Source organism: Pristis pectinata, chromosome 10, assembly GCF_009764475.1.
Source record: "Pristis pectinata isolate sPriPec2 chromosome 10, sPriPec2.1.pri, whole genome shotgun sequence".
NCBI lineage: Eukaryota > Metazoa > Chordata > Chondrichthyes > Rhinopristiformes > Pristidae > Pristis > Pristis pectinata.
Window position 1 is genome coordinate 66,587,296 of NC_067414.1, and position 15,661 is coordinate 66,602,956.

The following is a 15,661-nucleotide window of genomic DNA, read 5'->3' on the forward strand; positions in this document are numbered from 1 at the left end:
GAAACCTTGTACAGCATTTCCCCAAAATTGTTATCTGTAGCAAATATATGAATACAAAGTGTACTTTGGAACTTTATCATGATTAAAATGTTATTCAACATTTGTTTACTCTTGACGCCTAAGTAAGAACACAAGAAAGTCTGGGATGAAAGAAAACTTTTCAGCTCAGCAAAGCCTAACCCTCTGATACTCTAACTTTTCCATGTTAACAACCAATACTAATGACTTATCTACTCTGCCTACCAAAAAGAACTGCCAACCAGGACATCTTGGCTATGGCACACATTAAATATCAAAGGGAGTTTTAAAGATCCAGTCTTATTGTGTTTACCACTTCTTCCTGCAGTGTCCATATTTTAAACAGACCAGAGCCAGAGCCAGTTTGCTTACTGCTTCTGCTACACTTTCCTTAGATCACCCTTCCAGAATTTTATGTCATTTGTACTGTACCTCACATTTTACTACAGTCAACATCCTAAAATGCAATTTAATTGGTTATAACCTAAAGGAACAGAGAACTTTACAATACAAAAACAGGCCATTTGGTATTTCACATTGGTATTGTTGCTTTCTTCATTTCTGCATTCTAGTCTTAACCCCTTTGAACTTTTTATTCTCTATAACTTTTAATATGCTTCTATACCAAGCAGCAAGCTAACTCTCTTTTGAAGGAAGCATTAAAGGCAATTTCAATTCTATACCCGTCAACCAAAATTATAATCCTAAAATCCTTCTTTAACAGCAACAATGAGGTATTTATTCATTATCTACTCATTATAAACCTCTGCTTTCCACTACTGGCATTCCTCCTATATTGCTTAATGACTTTACCATTACATTGTCTTTCATCTGATTATAATATAATATATTCTTATTCTAAGGTACTTGAGAAGGACACAAAGAGCCTGAAAAGGGACTTAAATAGGTTAAATAAGTGGGCAAGAAATTGGCAGATGGAGTGTAATCTGGGAAAATGTAAATTTATCCTCTTTGGAAGGAAGAAGGAACAAGAAATTATTATATAAATGGAGTGGGACCGCAAAATGCTGTGACACAAAGGGACCTGGGGTACTTGTGCATGAATCACAAAGGGCTGGCATGTAGGTATAGCAAGTAATTAGGAAGGTAATGAGGCACTGGCCTTTATTTCAAGGTGTATAGAGTTTAAAAGTAGGAAGGTTTTGATAAAACTCTACAGGGCATTGATGAGCTATCACTTAGAGTATTGCACACTATTTGGGTCTCAATATTTACAGAGGGATGTGCTTGCATTGGGGCAATCTAGCAAAGGTTCATGATTTGATTTTGGGGATGGTGGAATGATGTATGAAGAGAAGTTGAGCAGGTTGATTTAATACATTTTAGAATTTAGAAGAATAAGTGATCTTATTGAAATATATGAGATTCTAAGGGGGATTGACAAGGTGGATGCTTAAAGGGTTGCCTCTAAATGGGGTATCTAGAATTATGGGCATAGTATCAGAAGGTGTTGCCCTTTTAAAGAGATGAGGAGGAAATTCTTCTCTCAGAGGATTATGACTCATTGGAATTTTCTTACCCCAGAGAGCTGTGGAAGCAGTGTCATTGAATATATTCAATGAGGAGGTTCACAGACATTTAAATCACAAGAGAGTCAGGGAACATTGGGGGAGAGCAGGAAAATGATGTTGAGGCCAAGATTGGATCATTCAAGATCTTACTGAATAGCAGATCACACTCTAAGGGCCAATTGGCTCAATCTTGCTTCTGTCTCTTACACTACACTTTGCTAATTTTGCTATTTCAGTTATAATATATAAATGACATGTTTTTCTTTTATATTCCGTTCTATAAAGTATTAGCTTCAAATTTAATAAATTGCCCTATCCAGTCATGAAGTTTCAGCCTTCAATACATTACTATTCTTTTCCTTACTGGAATATACTTGGCACACCATGTCTTTCCCTTGTTTGCATTTACCCACTTCTGGTTCTTCATTTTATTTGCCACTTCACTGTGCAATTTAGCTCAGTCCTACTTACTTCCTTGTAATTTTTTTTTAAATTTCTGTTAAGATTTTATCCTTGACCTTCTTTATTCTGATAGTAAATTAATTACTTGCAGTAAGTATTTCCCAGTGCTCCACTACAGACAGTCTCCAGGTTATGGCAAGGTTCTGCTCCTGGGAGCTGTTTGTGAGGTGAACTGTTCGTAAGCTGGAAATAAACAAAAACAGAGAGGGTGACAGACACAGCTGTAATGGGAGAGTGAGCAGGTGCAGGAAGAGCAACCACCAGCCAGCTTCATTGACTCAGTGAGTGAGTGAGTGAGTGAGTGAGTGAGAGTTCGTTTGTTCATCACTCCCAGCTCTGCTCAGTTCAACCCAACTCCAGATGGTTGCAGATTGTGGGGTGGGGAGAGAAGACATGCAGAAAAGTCCCATTCTCATCTGGCAGAAGATGCCTGCAGCCCCAAAGCAGCAGGAAAGTCCATCTCTCTGGTCTCCCAAACACTTGTTTGTATGTACAGGGTGTTCATAAGTCGGGCGTTCATAACCTGGGGAGGACCTGTACTCTAAAAGGTGAAAAAACTTGCCTTCTGTTCCATGAGGGTTTCCCCTTTTCCAATCTATTTTGCATATTTAAAATTAAAAAAAACACCTTTACTGATGATTATATTAAAATTCATGCTTTCTAAGTTCATCTGTGATATTAATTCTTAACTTTTTCACTGCACTATTCAGATTTCTTATAGTGGGATATCACTTTTGCGCTTGAATTCTTATCTTTTAGGCTTGTTGCATTATCTCTACCTGTCCCCTCTTTCTACATTCCTTAACCTAACTGAATATTTTACATCAAAGGGTATTTACCTATCAGTCCTGATTGAGTTACACCGATGTTTTGATCTTGAACATGACGTTATGATTTTTTTATTTTGAACAACAGAAGTCCCCAATGTGGTTTCAATGGGCTATAATAGAAGAAAAGCATTCAATGCTCTTACAACTTTCTGTAGTGTTGCTATAATGAAGGAAACATGACAAGCAAATTCCACACAGTGAGATAAATAGCCATATCATCTGTTAAAATGGAGACACAAGAGACTGCAGGTGCTGGAATCTGGATTAACAAAAAATCTGCTGGAGGAACTCAATGGGTCAAGCAGCATCTGTGGGAGGTAAGGAATTGCATCAAAACACTAATGCAGAGTTTTGACCTGAAACGTTGACAATGATTGAAGGATGAAATTTGACCAAGACATTGAGAACTTCCTTGTTCATTATAAATTCTTTTACATCCATATCTGAGAGCAGGTAGAGCGTTAGTTCAAGGGAACATCTTTGATTGTGTAATAATTCTTTCAGCACTGCGCTGAAGGTTCGGCTTAGAATGTGCACTCAGATGTTCGGTCCAGGACTTGAAGCCACAATCAGAAGCAAAAGTGTTCTTGCTGACATTGTCATGTAAAATTTTAAGTACTATAACCTTTGAAGGCACTCGGTTGCATCAAATCAACACGAAGAACTGTGTCAGTTCAAGAACCACCTTCTCAAGGACTGATAGAATTACTTAATGAAGACTGAACCATACAAGAAACTTCACATATTGAAATTTAATTATCTCTCTCTCTCTCTCTCTCTCTCTCTCTCTCATATATATATTGTGTGTGTGTGTGTGTGTGTGTGTGTGTGTGTGTATACTGGGCCAAGTCTTGGTTCCAGCTTTGAGCAGTCTACGTTCTCTGCTGACTTACAGGAAAAAAGTTTGTGCTTACCTTCTCTGAATCTTCCAATGACAACTTGCTTGTTAAAGGTCTAGATCCAAAATGATGAGGTCTGCATAACAGTCAGAACAAGATGTTCTGCTAAACAGCTAAGAGAAACCATGGCAACTGGCAAGCTATGCCCACACCGCACTGTCAGCTTTCAAATCTGCCAAAAGCAATAAATGTTTCTGAAGATACCTGATTAAAAAAGTAAAAATTAAGTATATGAACAAACAAGTCACTAAGAGACACTTTAAACACATAAATAATTAAAACCATTAAAGAAAGCACACGATTAAAAAAACTGCAAATAATCTTATACATACCTTTTTCCATTGCAACTGTTTCTGCCTACTTCAATGAATTGTCTCACTGCTCCTGTGACAAGTCTAATTTTGCATTGGATCAGTGAAAAGATTCCTCTGTAACTGTTGGGGAATTCAGAAAATTCAAATTGGCCTATGTGGAGCCCAGCCAAAAAAATGTGAGACATCCTATATGTACGGGGTTTAGAATTCTGGGTGGTAGAAAGAGCTAACAGAACCAGCTCTTCCCAGCAAGTTTCAGTTCACAGGCTTTTATTGGAAATTACATTCATTTTTGCAGGATGATTATTCCAAATTTGGAACAAAACAATCTCTCTGATCACCAGTCTTCTTAATAACTGCCTGTATATTCAAAATATATGCTCCCCAAATGAATTAAGTCATTACCACAACTTTGACCAGAAATCTTAAACACTAAATATAGAAAGCTACCTGCATCTCAAGTAAATTTAGCGAAATGACTTCAACACCAGCTTCAGCTCAAGGTTCAAAGAGAGCTTCACCAAGACAACCAGTTGTGTTGTTTGACCTTTGAAATTATATTTCTGTTTTAGTCTACTAAGTATTCAGTATTGTTATTACATCAATAAATGTCATTTTATATGTTAGATTTAATTTTTGTTGCTATTTTTGCTTCAACAATAAATTAGTACAAAGTACATGAAAAGATTTTTTGTCACTTTAGCTTTGCTGGCAGCATTTACAAGTGAAGATGAAAGTAGTTGGTGAGAAACAAATCCTTTGAAGTAGTGTTCACTTTTAACACCAGCCTCATTTGAACTGTCAACACCCCCCTTAGAACTTATGATGGGTGTAATCTTTTACTCTCTCACTGTGATTCTGGGAGTCTGTAGAGTCACTGATGTACAACAATTAAATTAGTATTAATCTTTAATTTAGCATAATATTTAGTTGTAACATTTCTGTAAAATCCTATGTTATATTCTTGCAACATAATACATTCATTTATTTAAACATATGTATATACATTCAACAATAAAATGTTTTAACATAGTGTCTTTGACATCTCAAAACATCCAAGGTGTTTTACAATAGTATTATAAAACAAAATTTGAGACTGATCCATGATCAAAACCTTGGTCAAGGAGTTAGGCTTTAAGGGCAAATAGGGAAAAAGAGTTTTACTGTAGTGAGATTCTGTGTAAGTACTAGTGTCAACATTACTATGTACTAGGGTATTTGCCATTCAGTAGATTATCAAAAGAGAAAAAAATCAAAGAAATGCTTGAAGCCTTCATAAAAAATGTAACATTCCTGCTGACTCTTGGGAATCTGCCCATGATTTCTCAAAGGGAGAAGGAGCTTTCAGGATGGTATTAAGAACCTCAAGCTGATGTGTTGGTAGGACATGGAAGCCCATTACAAACAGTGGAAGGAGCGTGCTGCCTCATTAACTACCCAGGGGTTTAAGGAAGGAGTATCCTTGGGGTCTTGGCGATTCAAGTGCTCGTCTGCAATTGTGACAGAGCCAGCAGGTCCCATAATAGACCCAACAGACACCCCAGATCCCACAGAACTGGAGTGGAAAAAGGTCATCAGTGGTGCCAAGGGACCTAAGAAAAAGGAGCATTTGTGATTTATAATTAATAAGATGATTTCACCTCACTGAAAAGTTAAGGTTCTAGCAAGTTTTACTGTGGGTGCTTATAGCGAATATAACATTATATCATGTTGCTTGGTTCATCCAGCTGCATCAAGATACCCTCATTTGATTGAGTTACAGTGCACAGGAGGTAAAAGAGATGCTGGTAACTTGGTAACTATATATGTATAAATACATACATATATATATATATATATATATATATATATATATATATATATATATATATATGCACCTTAACAACTTCCCATAGCTTGAGAACCACCTCTCAGCAAAGGCAGATATCAATGATGAGATTCATTATTACCTTCAATGTACCAGCACAACTTTTGGTCGATTAAGGAAGAGGGTGTTTGAAGATCAAGACTTCAGACCTGGCACAAGACCATGCATCAGTAATCCCTGTCTTCCTATATGCTTCTGACATTTGAACTACCCAGAACAGGCATCTGAAAGCACTTGAAAAATAACCCCCTCCCCACCCCCCGGTGTCATCTCCACAAAATCCTCTAAATTCACTGGAATGATTAGCAAACCAATGTCAATGTCCTCTCCCAGGACAACATTCCCAGCACTGAGGCCCTAGTTACACTAAATCAGCTACTTTGGGCAGGACATGTCACTCACATGTCTGACTCCCAAAATAGACATTATTCCGAGTTCTGTCATGGGAAGAGATTACCCAGCGGACAGAGGAAAAAATTCGTAGATGCGCTCAAAGCCTCTTTGAAGAAATATAGCATCCCCACGAATGCTCAAGATAGAGAAGGAACATTTGGGCTAGAATGGGGAACCATGAGATGATGCATTGAGAGCACATAGAAGTTCTGCACAAGTAACAGTAGGAGTGAACCACCTCACAATTCACCATACCCCCTCAGCCACCGCCTGTGGAAGGGTATGTAGTTCCAATATCAGCTTAATTCACCACCTCAGAAACTGGAGTGGAAGTATGTAACCCTTGATCTCGACAGACTGCCTACGAAAATATATATATGTGCTCAAAATCTCCTTTGAAAAATGCAACATCCCCACTGACTCTTGGGAATCACTGGCTCACAACTACCCAAACTGGAGGACTAGTAGTCAGGGTGGTATTGAGAACCTCAGGGCCATACATCAAGTGCACACAGAGGCATGGCTTAAATGGCAGATTGAGTTCACAACTTCATTAATTTCCCATCTAGCTACAAAACCTGGGTGTCATCCTCAATTCCAAGGAACTTCCCTAAAAGAAGAGATACTGGAATTGCAGCAGAGAGTCAGAGGAAGCAATTGCTGTCTTTGCTAAAGCCAACAAAGCTCTAACTAGGTGCCTGGAACATGCTGCCAGAGAAGGTAGTGGAGGCAGATATGATAGGAATGTTGAAGAGGCATTTAGATAGGCAAATCAACAAGCAGGGTATGGAGGGATATGGACCATTTGACAGCGGATGTGCAGATAAAATTGACATCATGGTCAGCACAGACTTTGTTTCTGTGCTGTACTGTTCTACGTTCTAAAAGCACTCAATCACTGAGTGAAGTCTGATCAAATAATGAAAACATACATTTAACGTCAGACAGTAACTGAGACTGAATCATCAATGCTATGTATTATCAGAGGATAAAGATATTTAACTCATAGCAATAAATTCCCTGGGTAACTTTCATGTCAGTAGGTTGAAGGTCCACACTTGAGTTGAATTGGTTGTGCATTTGTGTATTAAATTAGTTCAAAACTGCTAGATAAATGCTTCAATGAGTACACAGGAGGTGAGAGTTTGTGAACTTACAGCTGGAGAGAGTTCAAAGAGACACCAGCAACTTAAAAGCAAATGAACTTCAAAAACAACTTAATTGACCACACTCTAATTATAGTCTCTTTGTGAAACATTTTGATTTTTATTGGCGATTTGATCTCAGTCACACTCAAATGGATAATGTGTGACCAAAAATAAGGTTCTAATTTACAAAATCCAGTTAAAGAAGTAAAGAACTCAATGTGGTTCCTTGAAGAAAATAGAATAACACATTTCTATAAGCGAGACAGTAAAGTAAAAATGTTTTGAAGTGATGATTGGCTTTCAAGAAAGGTCTACAATAAGAACTTTGTATTACATTTCAGTTTTATAGCTGTTGGATATTCATGTAGATCTCACAAATATCCACTTTCTCTGATTGCAGAGCTTTGAAATCACAAAAACGATTTTTGTTCCTACAAATTAGTTACTGCACATTAAAAACCATCACTTTCATATAAATATTTGCTTAAGTGTCTTAACTTTCTAAAATAGTTACTACATAACCTGGTAAAATTTAAGTTGTAAGCAAAGCATTTAGATGATAACCATATGAACATAATAACAGTCAGAAGCATTAATTCAAATGCATTTATACATGCATAGTTAAAATAGCTGTTGAAGTAGAATAAAGAATTTAGGATTTTAGAGTAAAATTCAGTGTTCTGCAGAATAGAGAACAGTGCAGTACAGGAGCAGGCCCTCAGCCCACGATGTTGTGCTGAACTAATTAAACTAGTAATTAAATGCCTAACTAAACTAATCCCTTCTGCCTACACAATGCCCATATCCCTCCATTCTCTGCACATTCATGTGCCCATCTAAGAGTATCTTAAACACCTCTAGTGTACTTGCCTCCACTACCACCCCCGGCAGTGCATTCCAGGCCACCCACCACTCTCTGTGTAAAAAAACTTGCCCCGCATATCTCCATTGAACTTACCTCAGGAGATCTGCAACTGGATACAATTGCCATTTATGAATAATTTTCTGAAAATCTAACAAACCACGAGTAACTATTTTCATAGAAGTACACACAGGGACTACAGTTTCATTAGGTCAAAACAAAATAAAATGTGGACATTTATCAAAAAAGCTAAGCTCACCCATTATGTTGCCCTGAAGGGATTGGGTTGCACAATTCTTTATCTGTTAAAGTCAAAGTCAAGTTTATTGTCATATGCACAGGTACATGTATGCACAGGTGCAATGAAAAACATAATTGCAGCAGCATCACAGGCACATAGCATCATAGAAGCAGCACTTACAAGAAAAAACATAAATTGAACATAAATTATACACAATTTTTACAAGAAAAAACACAATTAGAACAAAAATAAAACAAAGACCATTTTGGTGCAAAGTGATCAGAGTGGTCATAGTGTTGCTAAGCTGTAGTGGTGATTAGGGTTTTGCCGATTGGTTCAAGAACTGAACGGTTGAAAGGAAGTAGCTGTTCTTGAACCTGGTGGTGTGGGACTTCAGGCTTCTGTACCTCCTGCCCGATGGTAGCTGCAAAAAGATGGCATGGCCCGGATGGTGGGGATCTTTGATGATGGATGGTGCTTTCTTGAGGCAGCACTTCCTGTAGATACTACCGATGGTGGGGAGGGATGTGCCTGTGATGTATCGGGCAGAGCCCTCCACTCTCTGAAGCTCTTTACATTCCTTCGCATTCGAATTGCTGTACCAGGCTATAACATAATCAGTCAGGATACTTTCAATGGTACATCTGCACCATTAATAAGGCAGTTCACTTGCTGTGATTGGGCTCAGAGTGGACCAGCAAGCAAAGGTTCAGTCCTGACCTCTGATGCTATCCATATGGAGTTTGTACATTCTTTCAGTAGGTTTCCCCTGGTACTCTGGTGTTCTTCTCCTCCCAAAGATGTGTGGCTTGGAAGGTTAATTGACTATTGTAAGATTGCCTCTAATGTCTAGGTGAGTGGTAGAATCTGGGAAGAATTGATGGGAATGTGGGAGGAATGGATTGCAGAGGAAATTAGTCAGGGAATGGGATTCCTCTGTGAGTCAGACTGAATGCGCTGAAATAGTCTCTTCCTATATCAGAAGGTGATTGTGCTATATTTAGATGTTCTCTTTTATGAGATGGTATGGTGGGGGGTAGGCGGGCATTTTTTAGAATGAATTATGTGGCACACTCATATAAAAGTGTAAATGATTTGCCTTGATTATTATTTCATGCGCATTTAAGTTTGCTGCTATTATTTCACCTGGTTGGAATTTGCTCAGGAAGTGCTGGTAGTTCTACATGGAAAGAACACCTGTTTTCTTTTTAAGAGCAATACAGTACAGATACAAGCTCTTCGGCCCAACCAGTCCATGCTGACCATGGTGCCCACCCCTCTAGACCCAATTTCCTGTGTTCGGCCCATATCCCTCAAAGCCCCTGCCCTCTATGTACCTATCCAAGTGCTTCTTAAGTGATACTGATGTACCTGCCTCAACCACTTCCTTTGGCAGCTTGTTCCATATATTCACCCTTTTAAATCTTTCCCCTCTCACCCTAAATCTATGTCCTCTAGTTTTGGGCTCCCCTACCCTAGAGAAAAGACTGTTACCATTCACCTTAACTATACCTCTCATAACTTTAAACATTTCTACAAGGTTGCCCCTCATTCTCCTACGTTCCAAGGAATAAAGACCTAGCCTGGCCAACCTCTCCCTATAACTCAGGCCCTCTAGTCCTGGCAACATCCTTGTAAGTCTTCTCTGCAGTCTTTCCAGTTTAACTAGGTCTTTTCTATAATAGGGCAACTGAAACTGTACACAGTACTCCAAGTGTGGTCTCACCAACGATTTATCCAACTGCAACATAATGTCCCAACTCCCATACTCAATGCCCTGACTGATGAAGGTCAGCGTGCTAAATGCCATTTTCACTGGGACTTTCACTGAGTCCCCGTACGGGCCACCACGAAAAAGGATGATTTGATAAAGATTGCTACAAGGCTAAACCTTACAGAAGTAAAGCAGTCTATGAGAAAGGCAGATATTCAGAGACTGATAGCTGGCCATTATGTGGAAAAGAAAGTGTTTGAGAAGGAAGTGTTAAAACAGTTTCCTGGCAGTGAAATAGCAATTTCTGAGGCACAGGTGCAGCTGGCAAAGATAGAAGCTGAACGAGAGCAAACCCAGTTTAAGATAGAGAGTGTGTGTGTATGTGTGTGTGGGGCGTGCTTACGTCAATAGAAGATAAAGGACGTAATGACGTTGTTGAAGAAGTTAGAAGAAGAAAGAGAGAGAGAGAAGGGAGAGAGACACCAGCCTGCTTGTTTTCTCTATCGATGGATGAGAAACAATAACTGTGTTTGCTACTGAAATCCATGTATGGAAGTTGGAAGTAATCCGGTGGAGTTCACTTTGTTGCTGACCTGTAGAAGGAAACAGGTATTTGTATGTGCACGACCACGGTTCGGATGCTTTTCGGGGTGAGGAAGTCACTACCGAGTAAACACTGAAGTGTCGTTTGGGTTCCATCGTGGAACATTTGGATTTCGTATGTACTCTCTCTATGTTTTTCTACATCTACATCTTATCTTCAGACAACGGTGGTTGTTGAAGAAGCCCTTGCTCATGTTTCACCTTATGGCTTGCGGAACTGAACTTTAAGAACCATTCAGGAACTGGGAGTTTGGGACTTTGTCACACACACACACGAAGAGTTTAGTTTTGGGGTTAACGTTCGAGGTTTAACATTTTTGAATTCTAACATACTAACATTTTTACTTTTATTTTACGTATTATCATAAGTAGTGATTAATAAAATAGTTTTTAACACTGAATCATGCTCAGTGTGTTTCTTTTGTTGCTGGTTTGTGACATCACTCTGTCTACCTGTGATGCTGCTTTCAATGAACTATGCACTTGTACTCCTAGGTCTTTCTGTTCCATTACACTTTACCATTCAAAGTATAAGTCCTGCACTGGTTTGACTTTCCAAAATGCATCACCTCACACTTATCTGTATAGAAATCCATTTGCCACTCCTTGGCCCACTTCCCTAGCTGATCAAGAACCCCTGTAATCCACGATAACCTTCTTCACTATCAGCAACACTTCCTAATTTCGTGCTATCCTCAAACTTGATGATCAATCCTTGTGCATTCACATCCAAATCATTTATATAAATAATGAATAACAAGGGTCCCAGCACCAACCCCTGCAGTACACCACTAGTCACCGGCCTCCATTCCCAGAAATAATCTTCAACCACCACACTCTGCTTCCTACCTCCAAGCCAAACTAGCTCTCTCTGGATTCAACTAGCTCTCCCTGGATGTTGTACAGGTAGAGGTTCTGTCCATGTGAGATTCCTGACTGAACTCCTGATTGTGAACTTGTGGCAATTTTCCAGCACACATGGAGACACAAAAAATTCTGCAGATGCTGGAATCCAGAGCAACACACAAAAAGTGCTGGAGGAAATCAGCAGGCCAGGCAGCATCCATGAAGGGACAAAAAAAACAATCGACGTTTTGGGCCGGGTTGTTTCCAGCAGATATGCTGGGTAAGTAGCCTGCTGAACCAGTACCAGGTTGGGCAAAGTGCAGAAACATGGCCATAGGAGGCAGTATTGGAAAATGTAAATTATTTTGAAAATTTGGCTTATTTAAATGTTTAAAACTGCTGTCAAGTATTCTGTATTTTTTATTTGTTGTAATCATTAAAGTTATAATTGTCTCATTAGTTTTCAACAGTGTTTGAATGCTTCTAAATGTTGGGAGTGGATTGGACAGCTGGCTCACCAGAGGTTGTGGTGAACCCTATCCCCACTCCAAGAGCTTGCCATTTACAATCAGGATACCACTTTCCTGCAAGTCAGCACTAGCAGACCAGAAAAGTTAAGGTTGTGTTTTGCATGAAGGGTAGCAGTGAATGCAGACAGTAAATTCCGGTACAGCATTTTTTAAAACCCAATTTTATCAACGACTTGGTTCTGATAAGGGGCCCTGCTTTGCAGATACCAGGCCAGTGGGGTTGTTGCATGTAGTAGTATTGTAGCTTGTGTAGGGAAATGGTAGGGGAATTTTCAATGTCATAGCTGCTGTTTGGCAGTAACTACAACTTAAAGTGCTGGTGAAATATCACGTACAACTGAATGGATGAGGTCTTAAGTTTTGCTAGCACACTTATTGGGAATCTTGCGTGTAGGTTTAATTTCTTTCTTCTAATAGAATGCCAAATTTTGCACCAAAAGAAACAGGAACAGGAGTAGGCCATACAGCCCCTCCAGCCTGCTATAAATTTATGATGTGAATGGCTGATCCAACTTTCCCACCTTCTCCCCATTATCCCCGATTCCCTTACTGATTAAAAACCTATCTCAGGTTTGAATATATTCCAGGATTCAGACTCCACAGCTTTCTCAGAATTTTAAATTTCAAAGCCTCACACCATTTGAGAAAACAAAACCTCTTCTTCATCCCATCTGAAATGGGCATCAGCTTATTTTGCAACGATGCCCTTAGGACATGGACTCTTCTTTGAAGGGAAACATTCTCCCAATATTTACCCTGACCAGCTCCTTAAGAATCTTGTATGTTTCTAGAAGATTACTCTAAGCTCCACTGAGCACAACCCAACCTGTACAACCTTTCTTCATAGGACAATCCATTCATACTTGGGATCATCTTAGTGAACCTTCTTTGAACTGCCTCTAATTATATATCATTTCTTAAATAATAAGACCAAACCTTTTCACAGTATTCTTGATATGGAATCACTGTCTCTTTTAAAGTTCTGTTAGCCTTCTCGATTACCTGCTACCATTTGTGTGCTGTCTTTTTGTGCTTCATGTGCAAGGACCCCTAAAGACCTTTGTGCTGCAGCTTTCTGCAGTTGTTCTCCAGTTAAATAATTTATTTTATCAATCTTCTTTCCACAGTGAACCACTTTGCAATTTCCCACATTATCGTCTCTTTTCCAACCTATCGTGCACTCACTTAACCTATCAATTTCCCTCAGTAAACCTTCTGTATTTGCCTCACAATTTTCTTCCCATTTACTTTTGGGACCATCTGCAAATCTGTCTATTGTATCTTCGCATCTTTTCTCTAAACCTTTAATATATCTTGTAAACAGCTGCAGTTCCAGCACTAACCTCTGCAAAACAGATTGCTAACATGAAATTTACCGGCCAATCCCTACTCACTATTTCTGCTAATTAACCAACCCTCTATCCATTCTAATATATTACTTCTAACAGCACAAACTCTTACCTTGCAGAGTAACCATTTGCATGACAGCTTTATAAATGCCTTTTGAAAATCCAGATATACCTACCTTTTGCAATCTATCCACCCTGGCTGATATTTCCTCAAAGAACTTTAATTAAATTTGTCAGATACAATTCCATCTTTATGAAGCCATGTTGATTCTGCTTGATCAGATTATGGCTTTCTAAATATTCTGCTATTGCCTCCTTAATTACTGATTCTTACATTTTTCTAGTAGTAGACTTTAGGTTGATTGGCCCACAGTTCTTGCTTTCTGTCTTCCACCTTTTTTGAACAAGGGTATCATATTGCCAGTCTGCCAATGCTCTGGTAATTCTCCAGAATCAGGATTTTGGAAGATTACAAGAACTGAATGTACACTCTCTGTGGCCACATTTTTAGGATCCTAGGGTGCAAACCAACAGGTCCTGAGGAGCTAGCAGCCTTTACCTCATTAGTTTATCTAATACTCATCCTCCAGTAATGATAATGGTATTTAATTCCTGCCCCATAGTACAAATGGGAAATTTAAAGTATATTCCAGCATAAAGACAGATTCAAAATCGCTGTTTAACTTCTCTGCCATTTCCATAATTATCGAGGAGAAAAAAAATCAAATCTCAAATTTCTTGTGTCTTCATTCTCCAGGGGACCTATTTTCACTTTAACCCCTCTGTTCCTTAACAGACAATTTTCTTATTTCTTGCTAGTTTGCCCACAGTTTATTTTCCCCTTGACTTTTTTAAGTCTTTTGCTGTACTCTGAATTAATCCCCAGACAACTAATTTTTGTCACATTATACATTTTATCTTTCCTTAACTTCTTTGATCAGCTGTGGTTGATTCATCCACCCCTCAGAAACCTGACCCCTCATTGGGATATATTATTGCTGGCAATCATGAATTCTCATCTTAACAAGACTGACCATTGATGAAACAGCTTTGATGAAGGGAAAGCAGAGAAAATTGACGTCAAGGCATCCTGACAAAAATGGAGTGAATAAGCATCAAGAGGAAAACACTAATGGTTGGAGTCATACCTTACACAAAAAGATGATGGTTGTGGCCATTAGAAGTCAATTCCAAACCGCAGGACATCACAGCAGGAGTTCCCCAGCACAGTTTGTCAATCCAACCATTTCCAGTTGCTTCACTAATGCTCCTTTTTCTATCATAAGGTCTGACGTTCACTGATGATGCAGAATGTTCCATTCCATTTGCAACTCATCCACAAATGAACCAGCCCATAATCATATACAGGTCCTCCCCAGCTTATGAAATTCTACTCATGTACAGCCCATACATACGAGTGGATGTTTGGAAGATTGGTGGTATGGACTTGCTGGCTGCTGTGGGGTTGCAGGCATCTTCTGCTATGTGGGAATTCTGTTTGGGTTACAGTTTACAGGAACAGAACCCTGCCGTAACCTGGGGAGCACCTGTATAGGAAGCCCCAGCCAACAGCCATGGGCTGATAAGTAGCAAGTAATATTTGTACTGCAGAGTGACAGGCAATGACTATCTCCATCAAGAGCAAGTCTAACCATCTATCATTGACATTTCATGGCATCAACATCCTTGGTGGGACTTGGTGGAAACTCAACTGCACCAGCAATACACAAGTGCAGGACAGAGGCCGAGAACCCTGTGGTGAGTGATTCACGTCTGGCACCCCAAAGCCTTTCCATTATGTACAAGGCACAAGTCAGGAGCATGACAGAACCTCTCCAACTTGCCTGGATAAGTGTCGCTCCAAGTCTTCAAAAACTCAACACCATACAGGACAAGGCAGCCTGCTTGATTGGTACTACATCAACCACCTTAAACACTCATTCATTCCTCCTTCCACTACTGGTGCACAGTAATTGCAGTGTGTACCAGCTACAATATGTACAGCAGTCATTCATGTAGGCTACTCCAACAGTGCCTCCCAACCTGCAATCTG